This window comes from Pagrus pagrus (assembly GCF_965226575.1).
Source record: "Pagrus pagrus genome assembly, chromosome: 11".
Classification (NCBI taxonomy): Eukaryota; Metazoa; Chordata; class Actinopteri; order Spariformes; family Sparidae; genus Pagrus; species Pagrus pagrus.
The window spans coordinates 7,805,361-7,825,520 of NC_140195.1; the positions used below are offsets into that span (position 1 = coordinate 7,805,361).

Below are 20,160 nucleotides of genomic sequence, written 5' to 3' on the forward strand. Positions count from 1 at the left end.
CAGTAATCTTACCTAGGAATTGGTTGAATTTTGGTTGAATGGATTTTCACTATTCATCATCTTCTCAGTTGCAGTGAAATGATAATGGCTTGTCAGCCACATTTGCTTCCCACCATGGATCTAAAATTTAAAATTTGGATAAAGCATCGGAGATGGTGCCCCATTAATTTCTATGAAAGCTGCTCAGTGGCACATGAAACCAAAGACATCTTGACTTCCCGGATCTTCTGCGTTGTGGAGCCCACTGAGTGTGCGCACTGGAGACTTCCAGTTTAGCGCCGAGCTAACTTGAATAGAGATTAAATGATTTAATCTTGCGGTTCCTCTAGGCGTTCCAATTTTTTTTTCATTTAGACAGCATTGCTCACAATCTGATAGTGAAAGGAGTCATTTCGCTGGTATCCACTGCGTAACAGCTGCCTCTTTCACAATGTAAACTTATGGGGAAAATTATCTTAAGGCCCAAGTAAGTTCACGTGACGTTGTAATTACACTCTTTGGCCACTACAAAAAGTTGGCATCAAAGCCTGGTGCTCTTCCTGAGGGGTTGCTTCCCACCCTGAGTGTGATGTCAGAGAAATATGGCTGCCGTGAGACTATGGTGTATTGCCACTGGGAGAGTTTGCCTTTCTGTTGTTTTTGTCTAGTGTGCCAACTTCACGGATGGGTGTAAAACAGGCTACAGCAGAAAGCAGCATGGAGGCCAGAGATGGTTATGGTGGTTACTTTTCTTAATCTTAATCAGTCTCTTTTTAACTCAAACCCTAGTGAACGGTGTTCAAGCACTGCTGGAACGGACATGGATGGGAAAGTATTTATGTGCCAAAGTCCAGAACCTCAACAGGTGTCACAGCATCACACTGGGAAAGGGGTGAAAATGAGCGTGTCCATCCATGTGTCATGTCTCCATCACTGTCGCTCAGAGCCATTAAATGCCCGCGGCTACAACAATGGGGATAAATGCTTATTGTAGTCTTTCCCCGCTCTTTATGAAGACAAATGCCAGATGTTAGTGGGTGTTAGTGCGTTATGCACAGTGTGAAAGGGGTATGAGTCTGAAATGCCAACACACCCACATGCACAAAGTGAGGATCAGTTTTCAGACCGAGCTGATGACCTGTGCGAGCAGTGCAGCTGGGCTGGCAGCAGCGCATGTTCTGCCTCAACTGCTGCTGGGGATTCACAAACTGAGGCTAATTCCTGCTGTGTGATGCCATTTACATCACTTGCCTCAGGGTGTAATCTTTAATATGGGGCCATTATTATTCCACAGAGCCTTGTGTTGGGGGGTTACATTTGTCTAATTTCAGTGCAGGCGTGTATTTATTTGTCTACGCATGTGCATGTGTGTGTGTGTTAATGTGCCTGTGTGAGCATGTGTGAGAGAGAACAGGAGAGAAAAAGTCTGTTGCTATGCATTTTTACACGTCCTCCCACTGGTCTCTTCACATGAAACATCACAGCAGAGATGAGTTGAACACATAGAGCTGAGCCATTTTTCTGTGATGCAACAACACTTTAGCAGTAAAAGCAGTGAAAGCCTCAGCGTAGCGTTAGAGGTCGGGTATATCCCTGAGTCGTCTTGATGATGTGGGGGAAAAGGGCTTGAACCCCCATAAATTGCTTGTTGTTTCACCAGATTGCACCATTACTTCGATGGATTTTGAGGTCAGAGCAATCTGGAAGTGCACTGTCTTTTATGGTTGAATCAAAGCACTACTTTATTTTGCAGTTTAACCTGTGGTGAAGTGTCATGGCTATATTTGTTCTTATGTAACTTTCGAGTTACGTAATAGCTTAAATATTAGGTGCATATCTGACTGAAACGACTTCTTCCTTTCTTCCACTTCTTGTAAATAAAGTAACGTGTGGGAAACCAACAAACAATGTCACTTGGTGTTTTCATGCTTATAAAGTTCTTCAAGTCAAATGACCAAATATATCATTGGTCTATGCACTTTAGAACAACACATAGAAAACGTGACAAAACTACGGTTAAGGTTGGTTAGGTTTAGGCACAAAACCACTTGATTATGTTACAGGGAAATGGTCCTGCCTCAGGTCAAAATAAGCACTTCATTCAGGCCAAGGGAGGGACGCTCTTCATCACGGTTACAACAATAATGTCTATCTGATATCGCCATGTTGTTCTTGTTTGTAGAACATCATGATTTATGTTGTTCCAGGACCATCACTTCAACTAACGAAAGAGTGTTTCTCTTCGCTGTTGTAGCTGATTACAGTACAGGACTCTCACTCAGTAGACTGGGGTTTGTATCCTGTTTGAACATATTATTATACTACTCACTCATTAATAACTTCACTTATTATTTCCTGTTTCTTTTCAGTTTCCATCACTGTTAAGTTGGTTAGCTTTAGGAAACAAAAATACTTGGTTAGGTTGAGGCAAAGAAAATACTTGGTTAGGTTTAAGCAACATAAATACTTGGTTAGGTGCAGCCAAATTAAAATACTTGGTTAGGTTTAGGCAATTAAAACAACTGATTAGGTTTAGGCAACAAAAAATCTTGGTTAGGTTAAGGAAAACATGTTTAGGGTTAGAATACACCTTTGCACAATGTTAAACACATGTTTCAAAGGATATCTTCTCCCACGTGCATATTTTTATGGCCATTTTTTCACAAAGCTAAACATTACAAATATGTGCTCCAGGAACAACACCACAGGATGATATAAGATTGGGTCAACAATAAACAGGTGGTAAAGGAGTCGTGGTTAAATAAAACCAACACTGAATGTTTTTAGGAATAAGGAAACAAACAGAAGTTTCCCGTATAAGTATTTTGTATATTTTTGACCCATCCATCCACCCTGACTTCTCTATACAGACTTTGTCACTCAATAATAAGGTCACCTGAGATCTTCCTTTGCTCCTATGATAATTCCTTCTGAGTTGAGAGAGACTCTGTCACTTGAACACACGTAATGTCGTTTTAAGGAAGTTGCTGAAATAAGGACATAAAACTGCATATTTTAAATGTGTGCAGCTGAGACGTTATAACACTGCAGTACCAGTGCTATATGGTCCTGAGAGGAACCTGATGTTATATGAAAATGAACTGATATAATTAGGGGTTCATTTAAAAAAGTAATTATGTTGCTTCCTTTGTTGGCGAGTATAATTACATCAGGGTTTTTATGCAACCTACAGGTATACTTATTAGTTAGGTCCAGCATTGACAATGGCAAATGGATAAGACAGCAGTATCCACACACTTCTGATGCAATGATTTATAAAAGAAGGTAATCTGTTTAGGGCTAAGTAAAGTCTGCCTTTTCTTTTCTGACATGTGAGACTGATACCAACTTGGCATGGACGTGACAGCACTGTATGAATTTCACAATCTCAGCACTCTCTCCAGAAATAATGTTATAAATCTCACTACATTTCCATAATCTCTTTTTACTGGCAGCGATCTGGCTGCAATCGTTTTTGTTTTTTTTATCTAACGGAGACGGGCCGACAAATGTGTGGATGCTGCCATATGGGAAGTGTTTACAGCTCTCCATGTATGTGTAAAGGGCTGTGCATATGAAAGAGGTGTCTTTTAGTGTTCAGTCTGGAGATGAGTCGTGTGAGCTACTGTTCCTGGACTGCTTTAACGGTGCAGCCATGATGAGGTAGCATGATTAAGTATGAGTGGTAAACCGGAGAACAGAGAAAATCTCTTCTTAAGTGTTCACACTATTTTATAAGAAACAGCAGATGGACCCAAGAGGTTTGAATTGGACTGAAGGTTTTTTTTAAATATTGCTTCGGCACAACGATTTCAATGCATCATTGTGCTGCTGAGTAAAGCCGAGCAGATAGCTCAATGTGCACTGAAAAAATGGTGTGCTGGGGAGAAAAGAAAAATCAAGAAAGAGTTCGCTAGTGGAAAATCCAGCACCGACAACATCTGTTTGCCACTGAAGCCTTGGGTTTAAAGAAAGACAATCCAATACTGACTATGTAGAGTTGGGTTGCAGCCCATATTTAAAAGCATGGAGAGAGTAGCCACTGAAGGCATGATTCATTTGACACCCTCCATCATTGTTGCAGCCTTTTTGGGAACCAATGCTTTTGTGCAGCGACGCAAACAATGGACATGTAATGACTCACGCCACAGTCGTTCCAAAGCGAACAAAGAAGTATAAATTGACTGTGACAGTACAAAAGATGCAGACAATGGGATGGGACAAGTCGATCAGATCTCGATGGATCAAATCAGTGCCAGGGAAGCATTCTGAAGGGAACAAATCAGTGTATGTATGTGACAGTTTGAAGCTGCTGCAGGTGTTCCCTGTGAACTTGTAAATATGTGAATCACTTACACCTCCATAACTGGAAGATCAGAATAGCAAGCTGAGAGGAAAATTATACTGGGCAGCCACCGGTAAGAGTGTGATTGCATATAGATCAGTGGGCGCCACCATTATCTCTGATGGGGACTTTTTATTTTTTTTACTGGCCTCTGACCTCAGTCACAGTGCAATGGGATGGTGCAGAAGAGCTTCCCAAGACAAACACCAGCTTGTCTGTGAAGGATGCAGCCAGGCATAATAGATGGCCGTGACAAAGCAACAAGTCCAAAAAAAGGCCAATTTAGGTCTGTTTGCAGAGATGATTAGTTACTATTAGCCTAAAAGCCATTCAGCTAACAGCTAAAAGCTGTGGACCTTATCACAAAACATAATTAACTAATGAGAAAAACCTGGTGGCCATTAGCGGCGAGTCTGTGCAGCTGAAGGGCAACGACAAGATGTCGCACCTAAATGGGTTATAACGTAGCACCAGGGAGGACGACTGCTTGTGTGTGTATATCTGTGTGAGTGTGTGTGCAAGCAGTGGGCTGAGCTGAGGTGGGATAAGAGGAGCAATTATGATACCCACTCATTTTGTGATAAGAGCTGCTTCCAAGCTGGAAGGAGAAATAAATATATTATGACTTAATAGAGGGTAGATACCGGAATAAGATTTGGTGATAGAAAAGACAGAAAGTGAGATGTAGAATATTTGGAGCAACGCAAAAAAGGATAAAAGGATAACAATGGAGGTGAGGAGACGAGGGGTCCAAGGGGAGAAGTCTCTGTTCCTGACTGAACTACAAATGGAGACCAATCAGCCTTGAAGTGCAGGTTTAAAATTTAACTGCAGCTCCAATGTTGTCAATCTGTCTGGGGTAAACAACAGCATGAGGTCTAACAGAGTTTATACTTCCACTACTTTAAAGATACTTAGATAGTCATCAGATGTTTTACTATCAACTAAGTCTCATAGATGTTAAAGCTACTATGTTTACATGGATATATACATAGACAATATTTCCTAATTCTGATTGAAGATTTTGGGTCAACTGTTTACATGGGATGGGATTAATAGGGTCTGGTGTTTACTTGAAACAGCTAATTGTGATGCTACATCATGCATTCTTCTTCCTCATCGGATATTTTATCTCTTTTGGCATGTGTTTGATCAGCTCCCTATCCTGAAGATGAATATGTAACATCCATGCAGCGCAGTGTTTTCCTCGGAAGCCGCCATCTTTGATAAGTGGAGAAACGTACATAACTACACATTTATATCAAGATGGAGGGCATGCACAGAAAGAACTCAGCCGGAAAATAATGAGGGTATATGGTTTACGTCGGACAATTTTTATCTTGATCACTTTATGAAAAGGTAAAAACTACCCCTCTGCAACCAATGGAAATTTCTTTTATCCTGATTGAGGTGTTTTTAATGGCGCAATTTTATTCTGTTTGGTCTTTTAAACCGATTCTAATCTGAATATTAGGCTCCATATTAAAGCAGCTACTGTCCAACCTAAAGCTGAGATGTCAATATCTGACATCTGACAGGAAAGATTAAACAGACCATTCACTGCTCTGGTCATAGGTAATTAGTGAACTTCACACTTCAAGCTCTGGAAACACTGATAAAGATGTGAGTGGATTGGGGTTAAACAAATTCCCTGTATAGTTATAGACACAAGAACCTAAATAAGACAACTAATGAATTCATATGTGAGGATATAATATTGTATCCTGAGCTTATTGAGATTCATTATCCCCTAATTGGTTTTTAACAATGATGCTCTTGTCCAAAGGCAATGAATCTAGTTTAACATCTGCTCTGCAAAGCCTTTAAGACCGCACACAAAATGGAAAGCTCGTTATATGTATGGAATAACAAGTGACATTTAAACACACCTGTTAAAAGAGTAAGAGGTACTTAGCTTCCCCAAAGCCATTATTGGTTGATTTAGGGCTTGCCTCTGTACAGCCCATGCATGACACTGCAAGCCCAGGAGAAGGGGGGGTGTCCCGCTGTTGGAAAAATCATTAGCTGAAACCTCAAATTCAATTAACTCCTCTGTACTTGATCTCTCCTGATGGTCCTCTGTAAGACTTTGCGGCCAAGATAATTCCCATAACTCCCCCACCTCTGTGAACTCTCCCGCCATCAGGAGCCGCCATCGACTTAACAACACAATCAGAGCTACTCGAAGAAACATTTAGGGAGCTATGAAAAAAATAATACCTTTGTTCCTGCCACAAGACTGAGTAACCACACAGCGGGATAGGACACACACAGGAACATTTCCAGGGGAGGAGGAAGTACTCAGATCTTTTACTTAAGACAATAACTAACTAACCAACAAGGGATGGGACTATAAAAGATTTCAAGAAGACTGGTTTCTTGATATATTTTGTTCAAGCCTGTCACCAAGGCTTGTATCACCCTACAAAAAGTTAAATACTACAGATTCCAAACTACAAAACGACAGGGAGACAAGATTACCACCTTTTATTTATCCTGTATTTCTGCAGGAAGAGTTTATGTTTTACATTTTCTTAAGATGTGTGTCCTGTCTGTGATGCAATAAAAATCTTTATTTCCAAAAAAAAGGTAAAGTTAAAATGATGTTTTAGTGCACTTCTAGCTTTTATTTTAAAGTTTTAAAGATACAATATGATTATTATCGGGATTACATCGTGAATCGAAATTATGTTGGGTTGGATAATTGTGACATGAAATTATCAAATTGTCCCATGCCTACCGCTAACAACCCAGAGGCCCTGTTTAGACCTGGTATTAACATCCATCCTGGGTGATCCAATCACAAGTGGTCAGCTCTACATCCGACAATTCATGCCTGGCATTAGCATGCATCTCGACATGCAGTATGCAAACAAACATGTACATCACTGGGACAAATGTACAGTGTTTTTTTACACAAAGAAAGAAATGAATGCATAATATTTGCTGAATTTCTGAGAAAGGCCCAACTAATTAAGAATTTACAAGTCATAGGGAGCGTTTCGAAGTTTCTCCTCCTGACTCAACACCTCATAAAATTGACAAAGAAGCAGCCTTCATTGGTTAACGTTTCCTATATTATTTCAAATTTGGCATGTTTACATCAATAAATGTTGCTCTTCTGAACAAGTTGAGTGTAAACTTGATATCAGTTGACAGCGGGTTCAAACAGCTGTTAAATGTTGCCAGAGAAGACACACTTTTAACGTGAAGTATACAGGCTGAATTACCAAGAAGGTGTGAATGATTTAGCTGTAGCTGTCTTTCCAAGTTATTTAAGTTTCTCCTCACTCAACAACTCTCAAAAGTGCAGGATTTGTTAAGGGATTCTGGAGATATTGCAGTTACTACTTCAATGGTTTGATCAGTTGTGTTCCCAAACATCTGCTGCTAACACTGGCAAGAGTTCCCAAACATGAAATTTGCATTACAGTGAACTAAATGGAACTCAGACAGTGTGCAACCTATTATCATGATCAAATGTGGTCTGAGTGATTTGATCTCAAATGCATCCTCCAAAGGGGGCGTTCACACCTGTAGTTAGAGCTGTCCCTTGTAATCGTATCACTCAGGATTTATGTTTATAGCAGGTCTGAACAGGGCCACAGACATCTGTAATGTGACAAAATTTGAACTCATGACTATTGTGGTGAAAAAAATGTAGTTGAGTAAAGAGTACAATATTTCAAATATTACAATATTTTAAGTCCGCTAACCTTGCCCTTTATATAAGAGAAAACAATACAAGTACAGTAGAGGGCAACGTATAACAGAGAGAAAAAGAAAGTCAGGGAGGCAGAGAAATAAAGGGAGTGTGTAGGCAGTGAGCACCTTTCTATACTCTTGGCTTGCAGGGAGCCCTAGGGGACCAGCTGAGCCCTGCAGTGGGAGAGCTGTTGGTACGCGATGGGCTGAGACAAGTGGATTAACAGTGATCTTATTCTGCTGGATGAGGGGGTTGATGAGAGGCAGGTGGTGCAGCAACGGAGAAGATCTGTTGGTAGAAGTATTTGAGCGTGTGTCTATGTGTGTGTGCAGTTTTCACAAAGGAGGTGTAATAGTTAACAGCTTCGCCGGCGTCACATTTTCATCTCGTCAAAGCCGTTTAGAGTGACGCAGAGCTCATAAGAGGAAACCAAAGATTTTGGTCTGTGAAGTAATTTGGCTGTGGCCTCACAGGACCGTAGGATTTAATGGTTCAATCAGGCATTGTTGACTTGTTCTACATCTTCTCGAGAGTGTAGTGGTAATTTCCCATTTACATACATAACATAAATTACCTTGTAAGAAAATTAAAAATTTAATCAACTTAAATAATGAATAGCAGTGCCTCTAACTCTTTCCATTAAAGGGATTATTATTTTGGGGAGGGTAGACACTCAGGGATGAGAATGTCCAGTGTTACAGTAATATATTACTCATAGAGTAATGTAATGCGTTACTAATGATATTTCAGTAATATATCACTACAGTTATGTCACGCAATGAATTACAATCTGTGTTACTCACCAAAGTGAAGAGTTTATTGTTGTTTTTTTAAGAATCCATCCACACCAACATGACCACATTAATATAGGCTCTGTGTGTTAAATATAGCTGAGCCTATAATTTCTTTGTTCAGCCTCTGTGTGACTGAAATGAGCTGTATTTGGTAGGCCTAATGACTAAGCCTAATCCTCCGAGTGCACTTTAATTTACAGTCTTGAATCACATATACCCATGCATTCCTTGTTCTGTGGACTAAAATAAAGTCATGTCATTATAGGCTATATTATAGAAGGTATAGGTCTATTGTGTTTCATATGACTGAGCCTACAATTAAAAATATTTATTCCTATCCCATAATGTATCAAAATATCTAAAATAAATATCTGGTTTTGTCGGCACAAACACGGCTGGAAATTCCCGAGGTCTCCTTAAAGATATCCAGTGGTGTCACGCTTACGAATGTTGAAACAACATGGTCCCTTATCGAAACTATCCAGTAGTTTGGCACTTAAAATTTTTGAAACACAGTCTTGAACAGTGGTCACTGGCTTGGAAGCCTTCTCGCCAAGCTGTAACCACACCACCACTCACTCCACCACGCAAAACTCAGCTCATGTTCACATGTAATGTAAAAGTTAGGTAGAAAATTCCCCTTTCTCATGTTGTTTTTCTGTCTGAAGGGAAATGAATCCTAAACTACTCTGATGCCTCCTCCGCATAATACAAATTGTTTGTGAATTTGCTGTATTGGCCTCACCATCCTGATTACAACAGTTTTTGCCGAGGTGGAATGCCCACTCAAATACAAGAAAAAATCCTCTTCACATTGTTTCGTGCATCCTGAATTGTATTAGAGGTGAAGAGGGCTCCAGAGGAAGTCATGAGATTCGAGGAGACAGATGGAACTGTGAAAAAGATAAATTGGAGATTTGAAAATGAATGTTTTACCATAATGCAAGTCAAAGGATTGCAGTCTACGAGTTTATGAGTGATATCATAAACCTTTATATCTGTAATACTGTAAGGTTTTTGCATTTACGAGAGATGAAACTGAAGAGCGACTGGAAAAAATGAGAGAGAGTCAAGGAGATGACACACATAGCAAAGGCCCCGGCTGGATTTGAATCCAGGACATCGGGGTGATCTGGGGTTCTTTCCAGCTGTTTATTTATACATCCCTGCCCTTTCATTTCTCTGTGACCTGGAAATCGATTCAGGTACGCCATCCTTAAAAAAACGCTCCAATTGGTAAAATGCCTTATGGATTCTGCAAAGAGCAGGAACCTTTCCAGAACAGCTTGGAGCAGTCGTAAAGGGCGTCCTATGCATTTTAAACTTCATCTTTTAAAGGACTTTTTTCTTTGATCTTTGAGGTGCCCTATTTAGCATTTACAACATAAATGTAAATGAATGTACACTATTTGTCAACAATCATAACTCCTTTTATCAAGACAGTATCATTATCTGTTTAAAAACCAGCCTCCACGTACTGGTGCCTACAGGAAGGGTTATAGTTGCTCAAATGTACATTAATACTGAACGTGACTTTAACAACCTGCCATAAACATGTCGATTCTAACATATTCAACACTTTTATTAAATAAATTAGGTTAAAAACCTTCCAAGGCTGTTTTTGAGATGACTAAATTAATATAGATGTTCAGGAATATTTTCAAAATGGTCGTGTCCATTAAAGGGGTGCTTTGGAATACATGATCCCAGTTAGTCGAGCCTTCTGTTGCTTATATACTGTCAGATTGTGCATGCCTGATTAATCAGTTGAAAGCATCAGCTGGCCAATGCGCAAGACATTTAATTTAGCAGTTGGATCCTGCAGCTGATCTCACTGGACTGTTAAAGGACGATAAAACCGACTACAGATGATGATTTAAAGGGCGCTTGGAATGTATTTATTAATTCTGGGATGTTTCAGTGATTGTTATCCACACAGTCGGCTGAGTAGCAATTTGCTGTAGATATGTGGAAAAATGGGGAACAACTGACATGCTATATCAAAATAATAAAAGTATGTAGCCATAAATGTGCAGAGAAATACAAGGCCTATTATAATAGAGCATTCGTCTATCTTTACTGTTTAAAACAGAGATTTGATTTGGCTGTGGATCATGTTACAAATTAACCTAGCTTCAAAAAGAAGCCTTTTTGCAGAGATGTCCCATTTGGCAGGTACATGTTGTGCTAGTTCCTCCAGCATTTCATATCTTCGCTGTTATCTAGATAAGGGCAGGGATAGATATGAGTGAGAAAGTGAAGAACTCATGGCGTATACTTCACTACTTCAGTCAGTGTCACAGAAAAGCACTTATTTGTACAATATTAACTCATAAATGTAAGACAGATGAAGTAAAATCTCACATTTCCCACTTTAAACAGTTTTAGGTCATTTATAATCATAAATGCATGTATGCATACATTTCTTACAGTCTGATTAAGGATATGTTTTATTCATTTTCAGTAATGTGCATGTGAGAGTTTTTGTGTGTGCAGGAGAATGGGTAATTTGCTTCTAGTGTGCAGTGGTGGAACATAACTAAGGACATTTATTCAAGCACTATACTTAAGTACAATGTTTGAGGTACATTCTCTGCTACTTTATACTTCCGCTGCCCTACATTCTGGAGGCATATGTGTAAATATAGTAGAATTTGCTTTTACTTGTACTTTTGATTCTTAAGTACATTTGATATCAGAGACTTTTACTAGAGAACTATTTGTATGGTTGGCTTTCACTTTTACCAAAGTAATATTTCAACACGATATCTTCACTGTATAACTTTTGGGTACGTGTTATAACACTGCTAATGTGTGTCTGTGTGTACTGAGCCTACGCACTTGGCGTCACAGTAGGTGAAAGTCACCATGGTTACAACCTGAGTGGCAGAAATACTACTGAGAGGCAACATTTTTAATATCTATCTTAGCATTCAGCTTAAATGCCATGAAAAAACAAAATAATCATCTAAAATGTCAAAGAGCTGAGTTAATTTGCGTTTTGTTTTGTTTTTTGCATTATAATGGCGATGCTGAAACGGTATATTGTGCAGCCCAGATTTGGGTGAGTAGGAAAATTCTATTTCAGAAGCCAAGTAATGATGGCTCAATATGAGGATAGAGTGAATACTAAACCTCAGGGCAAAGCATCACCACAGATCTTTCCCCTGGAGTTTACTTTCCTAGTATCCATCAGTCAGCGAGGCCAAACTAGCACCACAATCAACACCAGCAGCAGCAGCATTTACAATCTGCTGTCACTCTCCCCTGGCAATAATCCATACAGCTACACCATGACAGAAGCCTCCATTTATCCCTGTTTCTCTCAACTCCTCTCTGGCTGTAACTTTTAATTTAAGTGAAACAGTCTCCCTCTGACTAAGCATAAACTGCATATTGTTCTCTTAGTGATCCCTATCATAAGCCAGTCAGCACTTTCTAGGATACACAGAGATGGGGCTGAAATTGCTGAGACTCACGCACAGTGCCACGCCGCTACAAAGGAACGCACCGCGGTGAATCGAGTTAAAACCCGGAGCTTTATGTATCTCTAAGCCTCTGTAGCCTCCTTCTGTATTCCTCCAGTTCAGCTTCAATCTTCTTTTTTTGCTCGACAAAAGCGTGGCGAGGCCATTTTGAACTGGAGGCCTCACAGCTGTCAGAGGGACCGGCCAATGACAGAGCAGAGGAGCAGATGGCAGGAAGAGTGGGTCCAGATGGGGATTTTTGGCCAGAACAGCGAGGTTAGTGCAGAAACACCCTGACACTAAGTGCTGAGGAATCTTTAAAGAACCAAAGTGAGTCAGGACGTTGGTGTTGATGAGTCCTGAGTAATGTCACAGACAGGACCACGACTCGGCTTTGGGAACACTCCCAGAAGTTTGTTAAGATGGAGTCACTGTGGTCTCGGCACTACAATAAGCTTTAATGAGCGAGCTAATGATTGATTTATTCTAACCAATTAAGGTGCCTTAATATGACGCTTGGGAGAGGATTAGTCATCAGAAAGAGGCCAGCTGCAAGGGATCATCCAGGATCTACTTCAAGAGGAGCTTGATTGTGGTAATTTACACCTTTCACTCCACATGGGTATATATTCACGCCATTTGCACCTCAAACATTATATGGGGAATGATTCATTCGCATAACCTCTGAGATTATTTTGAGCTGAGTGTGTTTTATTTAGCTCGTGGGCAGTGGAACATTCGGTCACTTTTCACTCAGCCAAGATTACCAAAGAACTTATCTGCATTAATTCCTTGTGGAAACATTTTTGAGAAAGTCTTCAACACCCAATCATTACCCAGTCCCTCACCAGAACAGTTCACTTAAAAGACAGGGCCAACTTATTGGAATAATCAATCTTGGTGGCTGCTGAGTGTGGTTAGAGTAAAGTTAATAAAGGAAGAAAGACTCAATAATCATTAATCTGCTCACCAAAGCAAAGGAGAACGATCTCCCTGCAGTGAGATCCTGGCTAATTTTAATTTTAATCTTTTTTCACAAGTACAACCAAATCTGGCTTTGGTGCTCAGCAGCAAAATCAAAAATATCTGATATTCCTACTGCATATATGTGAGGTTTGCTTGTTGTTTGCAGAATTGAACTGATAAATGTGTGTCTTTTCTAGGTGTCGACATTTGTTTTAGATGAATACAAGTCTTGGGTTTTATTGAATATGTTTCCACATTACTTAAGTCAGCTGCTGGTTTCTTACAGATCCTGATGGTTTGGCTTTAAAGGTTACAGCTGACAATACTCTGCCTTTGTGTTATTGTCAAAGAAAGATTGTGTCAGTCTTCAAACTTCCCCGCCTTTTATGTGGCACTTGAGTGCAGGAGTAAAAAAAAGATCACCAATATATACTTTAATTATAAGAAGAAATGCCAAACAATTTCCTTAAACATCTGGCCACAGGTTGAAGTTATTAGACAGGAGTAAATAGTGTATTATTTGGGGAGTATTTTCAGCTGTAGATTTGGCCCTAGAGAGTATTTACTGCAGCAGATGTGTCTTTTTGGACAACAATTGAGGTCAACAGCAGAGAGGAATAACCTGCACTTTTCTAGTCTTACAGAATCCTCAAGGCGCTGTACAGCACAAGGCAGCAATCACCCATTCACACACACGTTCACCCGTACCACCTGCTCATCAGGAGCAACAGCCATTTATATGCACACTCACACATCGATGGTGCACCCACCGGGAATAATTCAGGGTTCAGTGTCTTGCCTAAGAAACACTTGAACATGTTGACTGAAGGAGCCCAGTGTCAGGATCGGTTCATTGTTGTTGCTAGTCTTGTCGTCGGATTGGAACAGTAAAAAAAATATAAAATATCCCCAGACTTATCTTTAAAAGTTTTTTAGAGCTATCTATATTCCACATTGTGCCTGATGGTTTGGTTTGCTGGGGAGTTATTTATATACTGAAGTCCCAGATACTATGTTTTAAAGCTTGGTTTTACCTTTATTATCCTTGATTTTCCTCTTTATTGTTATAGTAAATCAGGTTGATGCTTGCCAACAGTCTGTGATATTGCAGGATACCTGCTGCTGTTTTGCCCTCTTACAGTAGATCTTCCTCAGACAGTTTTATTTTGCTCGTTGTGATTCACAAATGTTATTTACTGCCTCTATGTCGCGGCATTCGCTGGTTAATAGGGCTGTGTCACATCCTCTGGAGACAAACGACCGAACAAGCTTGTTGAACTTTTCGTTTTTAACATGTAGCTCCTGTGCCAGCGACTCTGTGACAGTGGGGCATGAAGGCAGGACCTTCTATCATCTTGGGGGTGCAGAGGCCAATAGTGGAACTAGGATCACAACACAGGAAAGGGACCTCAAGTAATAAATTCTGAAATATGATCAATCTATCGTTTAACAGATTACTCGTGCAAATAAATCTTTAGCAGCAACATAAAGGTTTAACAGAGGGTTATTATCTAGTATTACTCTTCTATTCTAATTCTGTCTTTTCAGTTTTTATACTATTTCTGTATGTATTCTGGCTGTCCTCATCAGGAAAACAAGCAAGCAGGATGACTGTGAAAGCAGCTTATTAAAGCCCGTACTGTCTGTGTGTTTGTTGTTCTTGGACAACCTCTAGTGGCCGTAGTAATTATTACAGCAGCAAAGGAGGAACTGATGTAAAGTAGTATAGTATAAAGAGCGACAAAGTCCGCATAAGAAGGAGGTTGGGTTAAGCAATTACAGGTGTCAATGTCCAGTGTGAAACCAAAAGTTAACGGTGAGTTCTTTTAAGTCCCTTACGTAGTTAAATGACGCCCCATACGTAATTTAATTGAAGTTAAATACTGCATATAGATTGTGTGGAGCACACATTTCTGTCCCTTTCAATGAACTTTAAGTGGATTTGTGTACCAACAGATGTCTTTTTATGTTACAGGGAGTTTTTGCAGTAGTGTTACTTATTATTTATTCCATTTTACTTTCAAAATTGGATCTCTGTAATAAAAATCTCTTTTCACAGTTTATTTCATTTAGATTCCCAGATAGCTTTGCTGGGGTCGACATTAATATATTAACAACGTTCTCCTTTTCACCATTTAAAGTCCAGTGTCTGATTCTTATATTATAAACTTACCTTTGTGCTCTAATTATGGGTTTGTTACACCATCAATTAAGGCTGCAGGCATAAAAACATAACATCTAAGTACCTGACGTAATGGATGTCGTCATCGCATGTTCACCATGAAAGAGTGAACAAATACAGGGACGTCAAAGTTATCTAAAGGCACCGACCAGAGGTGTCCAGTACCACACCAGAACCTGGGACAGTGTCCCTGTAATGAATTGTGAAAAAGCTGCTTCTGTGTTGTCATCCATGTTGAGTTTTTCTCTTAGATGACAGTGTGTGTGCTCTTTGTTCTGGCAGTGTCTTGTGACGGGTCTGCAGTGTGCTGTGTGAGTCTCAGGCTGCGTCACCACTGACTGTAATGGCTGAACACTGCAGGGTGGAAAAACCCCTGCAGCCTGCATATATTTATATCTTTTTGTTCTCGAATATATAAAAAAAGAAGAAATGACATAATCATCCTCATCTTCATTGAATGAGATGAGATCAAAAAGTGTTTTGAGTGAGCCGTTATTATCAGCATCACTTTAACTGTTTCTTCATTCAAGTAAATAGTCAAATAAAATTAACTGCAGGTAACTTTTTACAACAGCCAATTTGTCAGAAATATGATGCAGCAGAAAGACTGTAACTCTGTGATCAATAATGTGTTGAATGAACACAAAAACACTGAGTGCTTGGTTTTCAGGGAGCACAACAATTTAGACAGAGTAGGTCTTAGCCATTACCCTCTCAGTGAATACAAATTCCCATTTTAATTTAATCAGGCACAGCAGGACGAGCTCACAGGGTCCTGTTTGGAATTGACTGTTGTGCAACGCAGGTTTCATTTCCTGTTCAGAAGCAGCCTCTCTAAAAGGCGGCGTTTTAAGCTACTGTACAAACTATCACCATGGCAACCGGAGCTATCCTAAAAATGCAACAAAAGGGATGAAAAAATAAAAAAATAAACACAAAAACAAAAAGCCACTTGTGATAAATTCATCTGTAATTACAGAAGCAAATCTTTTATCTGGCGCTCACTGTGTTTTGAGTGGGAGGTCGACTGTAATGCACGGTTAGAACATGGTAATTTATCCAAGAATTTTCTTTTCGGTTCCATCTATTTATTTAAACCCTGTACGCCATCACTCTCGTTCTGCTTCATCGACCTTATGTAAGAAAAAGGTCATAGCATATCTATTATTAAATGATTTGGTCACGGTGCGTTACATTATTAATCACCTCAGTGTAGTCTCTAAACACACACAGTGTGACGCTAACCTTGGTGTCATATATGTTTAAGCAAAAAAAAGGCCTGCGGTCTCACAGGATCAACCCAACAGTTAATTAGCAGACCTGTCAGAAGTCAGACATTTACGTCAGAAACATAAATAATGTGTGCGCAGATTCAGCAAAGCAAAACCTTATATAAAAAACCTCCCAGCACCAGTGATTTGTCAGCCTGTTTTCCTCTGTTTGTACCGTCATTAGAAGAAAAACTGACGTGAACGGCAACACAACTCTAAACACCCAACACGTCCTTTGAGGGAAATGAACAAACAGCCTTTGTGTGCCTGATACAATTGTATAACATCTGACTGAGCCACCTGAACTGTCAGCATATCAGGGCCATAAAAGCAGCACAGAAGCAGAAATGTACTGTGAAAGCACCGCATGGGGCAGAGCAGCAAGAGCTCTGAGACACCCGCCCACCCTTCCTGAATCAGCCGTTTCTGTGGCGACCAGAGCGAAGGGGGGTGGAGGGAGGTGCTCGTTGAAAGTGAAGAGACAAACATTTGAAATCCGGTGGGAGACACATGAAGGAAGGGAATGGGTGGATGGATGGATGGGGGGGACAGATATATTGAAGGGTGATAAAGGGATGTGGCAGGGTCAATAGGGAGCTGGGGCCGATTCCTCAACATCACAGCCTGTGACAGATTGACAGTCAGAGGCAAACAACAGCAGCATCCACAGTGAGAGAGACAAACACCAAGGGGATTTTTTTTTTTCACTCTCAATGGCAGCGAGATCACGGACATGGCTCAGGGGTTTAAACCATCCAGACACCGACAATTAAATCTCATTCAGCCAGTGCTATTCAAAGTCTTGTATTTTTTCTGCCCTCTCAGTTCTCAAATCATACAGGCTTGAAGTGAGTCACGGCAGATTAGGACTCACTTCACAGACAAAAAACTTCAAAAGAGCTGAAGTTGATTCAACAAGTTGTGCACCGAAGGAAATCATTCTGGACCAACCTGCTGACTCCCTGCGGTAAACACACTGAGCTGCCATCACACACAAATTACAGCTCAGGATGCAACGGCACACGCAACAACTGTTATGTACTAACATGGAGGAGAAGGTGCTGCATCCTGAAATGTTTGGTTTAGATGGCAGATTAGAAGACAGCTTTCTATCATCATAAAAATGAATGAAGTTTGAGCCAAAAATCAATAAATCTGACAAATTAAATGTGACAAAATGTGGACAATCAGTGCAACAAAATCCACCATTTAATATCACAACTTTATATCTAATACTACAGATAATCGTGCTCATTACATGGATCTTTGATTTGATCTTTCAGCTCTGCCAGCATGTTGACAACCTCATCATGTAATGGATTAGACTTTAAACTGAGAATTTTGTGAACAATCTTACGATGATCCTGCCACAGCAACTAGGGATGGATGCAGTCTTGCGCAGTTGAGACAAAAGACTCACACTAAGCTCCCGAAAAAGCAGCGTGAATGCAAAATGTAAACACCCGCAGATTTTCCTGACAGTTGTCGATAAATCGCTGTGTCCACACGCACCACGAACCAAGATGTACCCACAATCTGCATTACCATCATATACTGTGGTGCAGCATTTAAGATGGCACGGTCTTCATCGTGTTTCTTCTTTTTTTTTTTTTTTTCTCTCTCTCTGTTTCTAAACAAGACTGAGGTAACAGTAGCAGAGCTGTTCCCACTCCACCCACTTTCTCCTTCACTGACACATGGATTCACACATGGGGGGGGAAACGGGGTATGAAATCAACGTTTTCCCCAAGTCCCGGTGGTCTTTTTCACCTGTCAGTCAAGAGGTAAACAAGCCTTCACACAAACTAACATACATAAAAAAAAAAAGAAGAAAAAAGAAAAAGAAAAAACAACACCCCCACTCGTCACATCCACATACACACACAACTAATGATGGATACGCCTCATTTCTTAGGCGAACTTTCAGCAACCAAATGTTTGATAAATCCATACATAAATACACATTCGCCAGTGAAAAATCACATTAACTATCATATCAAAGTGTCAAGTCAAATTGGCATCACACAGCATAGAGTAGTTCATCATGATGCTGTTGAGACTCACCTGTTTTGTGCGGCTGCTGTCAGAGTCCTGGTGTGCGCAGGGACTGGACTGAGTCAATCACACTGGACACATACCAGAGGACTGGCTGGTCTCTGCTCTGCTCTGCACCGCACAGCTCACAGCGCTCTCCTCTTCCCTCTGAGTCTCAGAGACACACCAGCCTCTCTCCCCTCTCTGCCTCTCACACGTACTGTAGCAGCAGCAGCAGCAGCAGCAGCAGCAGCAGCAGAAGCAGCAGCAGCAGCAGCAACAGAGGGAAGGCTGGGGGCTGCAGACTCTGTGATCAGGCTCTCTCTCCCACTCTCTCCCTCTCTCTCTCTCCCTCCTCCAGGCTCTGTGTCTCTCCTCAAGTCTGGCTACAGGCGACCGCAGCTGAGGAGATGAACAGAAAAACAGTGGGAAAGTGTTTATAGATTAAGTTGACTCCCTTTTTTGCAAGTTATGTACGGTGTGTGTTTGTGTGTGACAAAACAGCGTGCTCTGACAACAACAATGCGCACAGGCGTACAAGCCTGTGGGAAGAGAGATTTACTCCCGCCTCCTGCTCCCCCCTTTTTTCACCACCACCTACCCAACCATCCACCCACCCAACCCTCTCCTCTGCCAGCCCCACACCAGCCTGTTGAAGTGAGTCATCAGCGCTCAGCCAATCGTGCAGCGGCACACAGCCTCCGATTAGAATAACAGGAGTATTTATGCACGCCTGTTTTCAGGAGATGGAGATGAAATGGGGAATTGTCTGGGAGGACTTGACATACTTTGCTCTGGGTTGGGAAGATCAGGATCATTTATACAACAAAAAACCGACACAGCAGACGCTTTCTCCTTAATTTTCTCCCTGACAATTTCATGTTATTATCTCGTAAGGTCTCGTAATTCGTTTGACCATGTACAGAGCACCCAGCATTAAGATAAAATATGATCAGTCCTTTGTGAGGCATGACTCACTGTGCAATATGATTCATTCTGTATGATGCTGCCACGTTTGAGTACAATGAAGTCTGACCACCGTAACTTTCCTGGTAAAATGAAGGAAAAGGACTAAAATAGAGCACCACTCCACTACTCTGCTACACACTAATCTGCAGAGCGTACTGCCTGCCATGAAATGTGCCCTTTTGTGAAGTGAAGTAGGGGACGTCATCCTGGGCTATTTTGTTGCTCATTTTATAATACGGACATTGTTCGGTGACTGGCAGTTGGAGCAAGGCTCGGATGGACGTCAGGCTTCTCTGTTCGAATCATCAGTACAAACAAGACAATTAATCACTCGTGACAAATTATCAGTGCAGTTTTAAAAATTTAACTGGAATTATCAACAGTCTATGTTTTGTTTTGCACGGGTATCTGCTGAAGTTAGCACGCTAACCGGTTAGTAAAGCAAAG

General features: G+C 40.7%; 1 protein-coding gene across 2 annotated transcripts in view; it reads right to left on the bottom strand.

Annotated features, from left to right (window-relative positions):
* Positions 1-19,265, bottom strand: part of LOC311265316 (prickle-like protein 2) — a 45,438-nt gene extending 26,173 nt beyond the window's left edge. The window contains exon 1 of one of the 2 annotated variants that reach the window (XM_084366844.1): positions 18,775-19,265. The gene's annotated coding sequence lies outside the window, so the exon portion shown is untranslated. Of the gene's footprint in view, positions 1-18,130; positions 18,214-18,774 lie in introns of those variants that run through there. The other variant, XM_084366845.1, reaches the window with a different exon arrangement.
* Between the last annotated feature and the right edge of the window lie 895 nt (positions 19,266-20,160).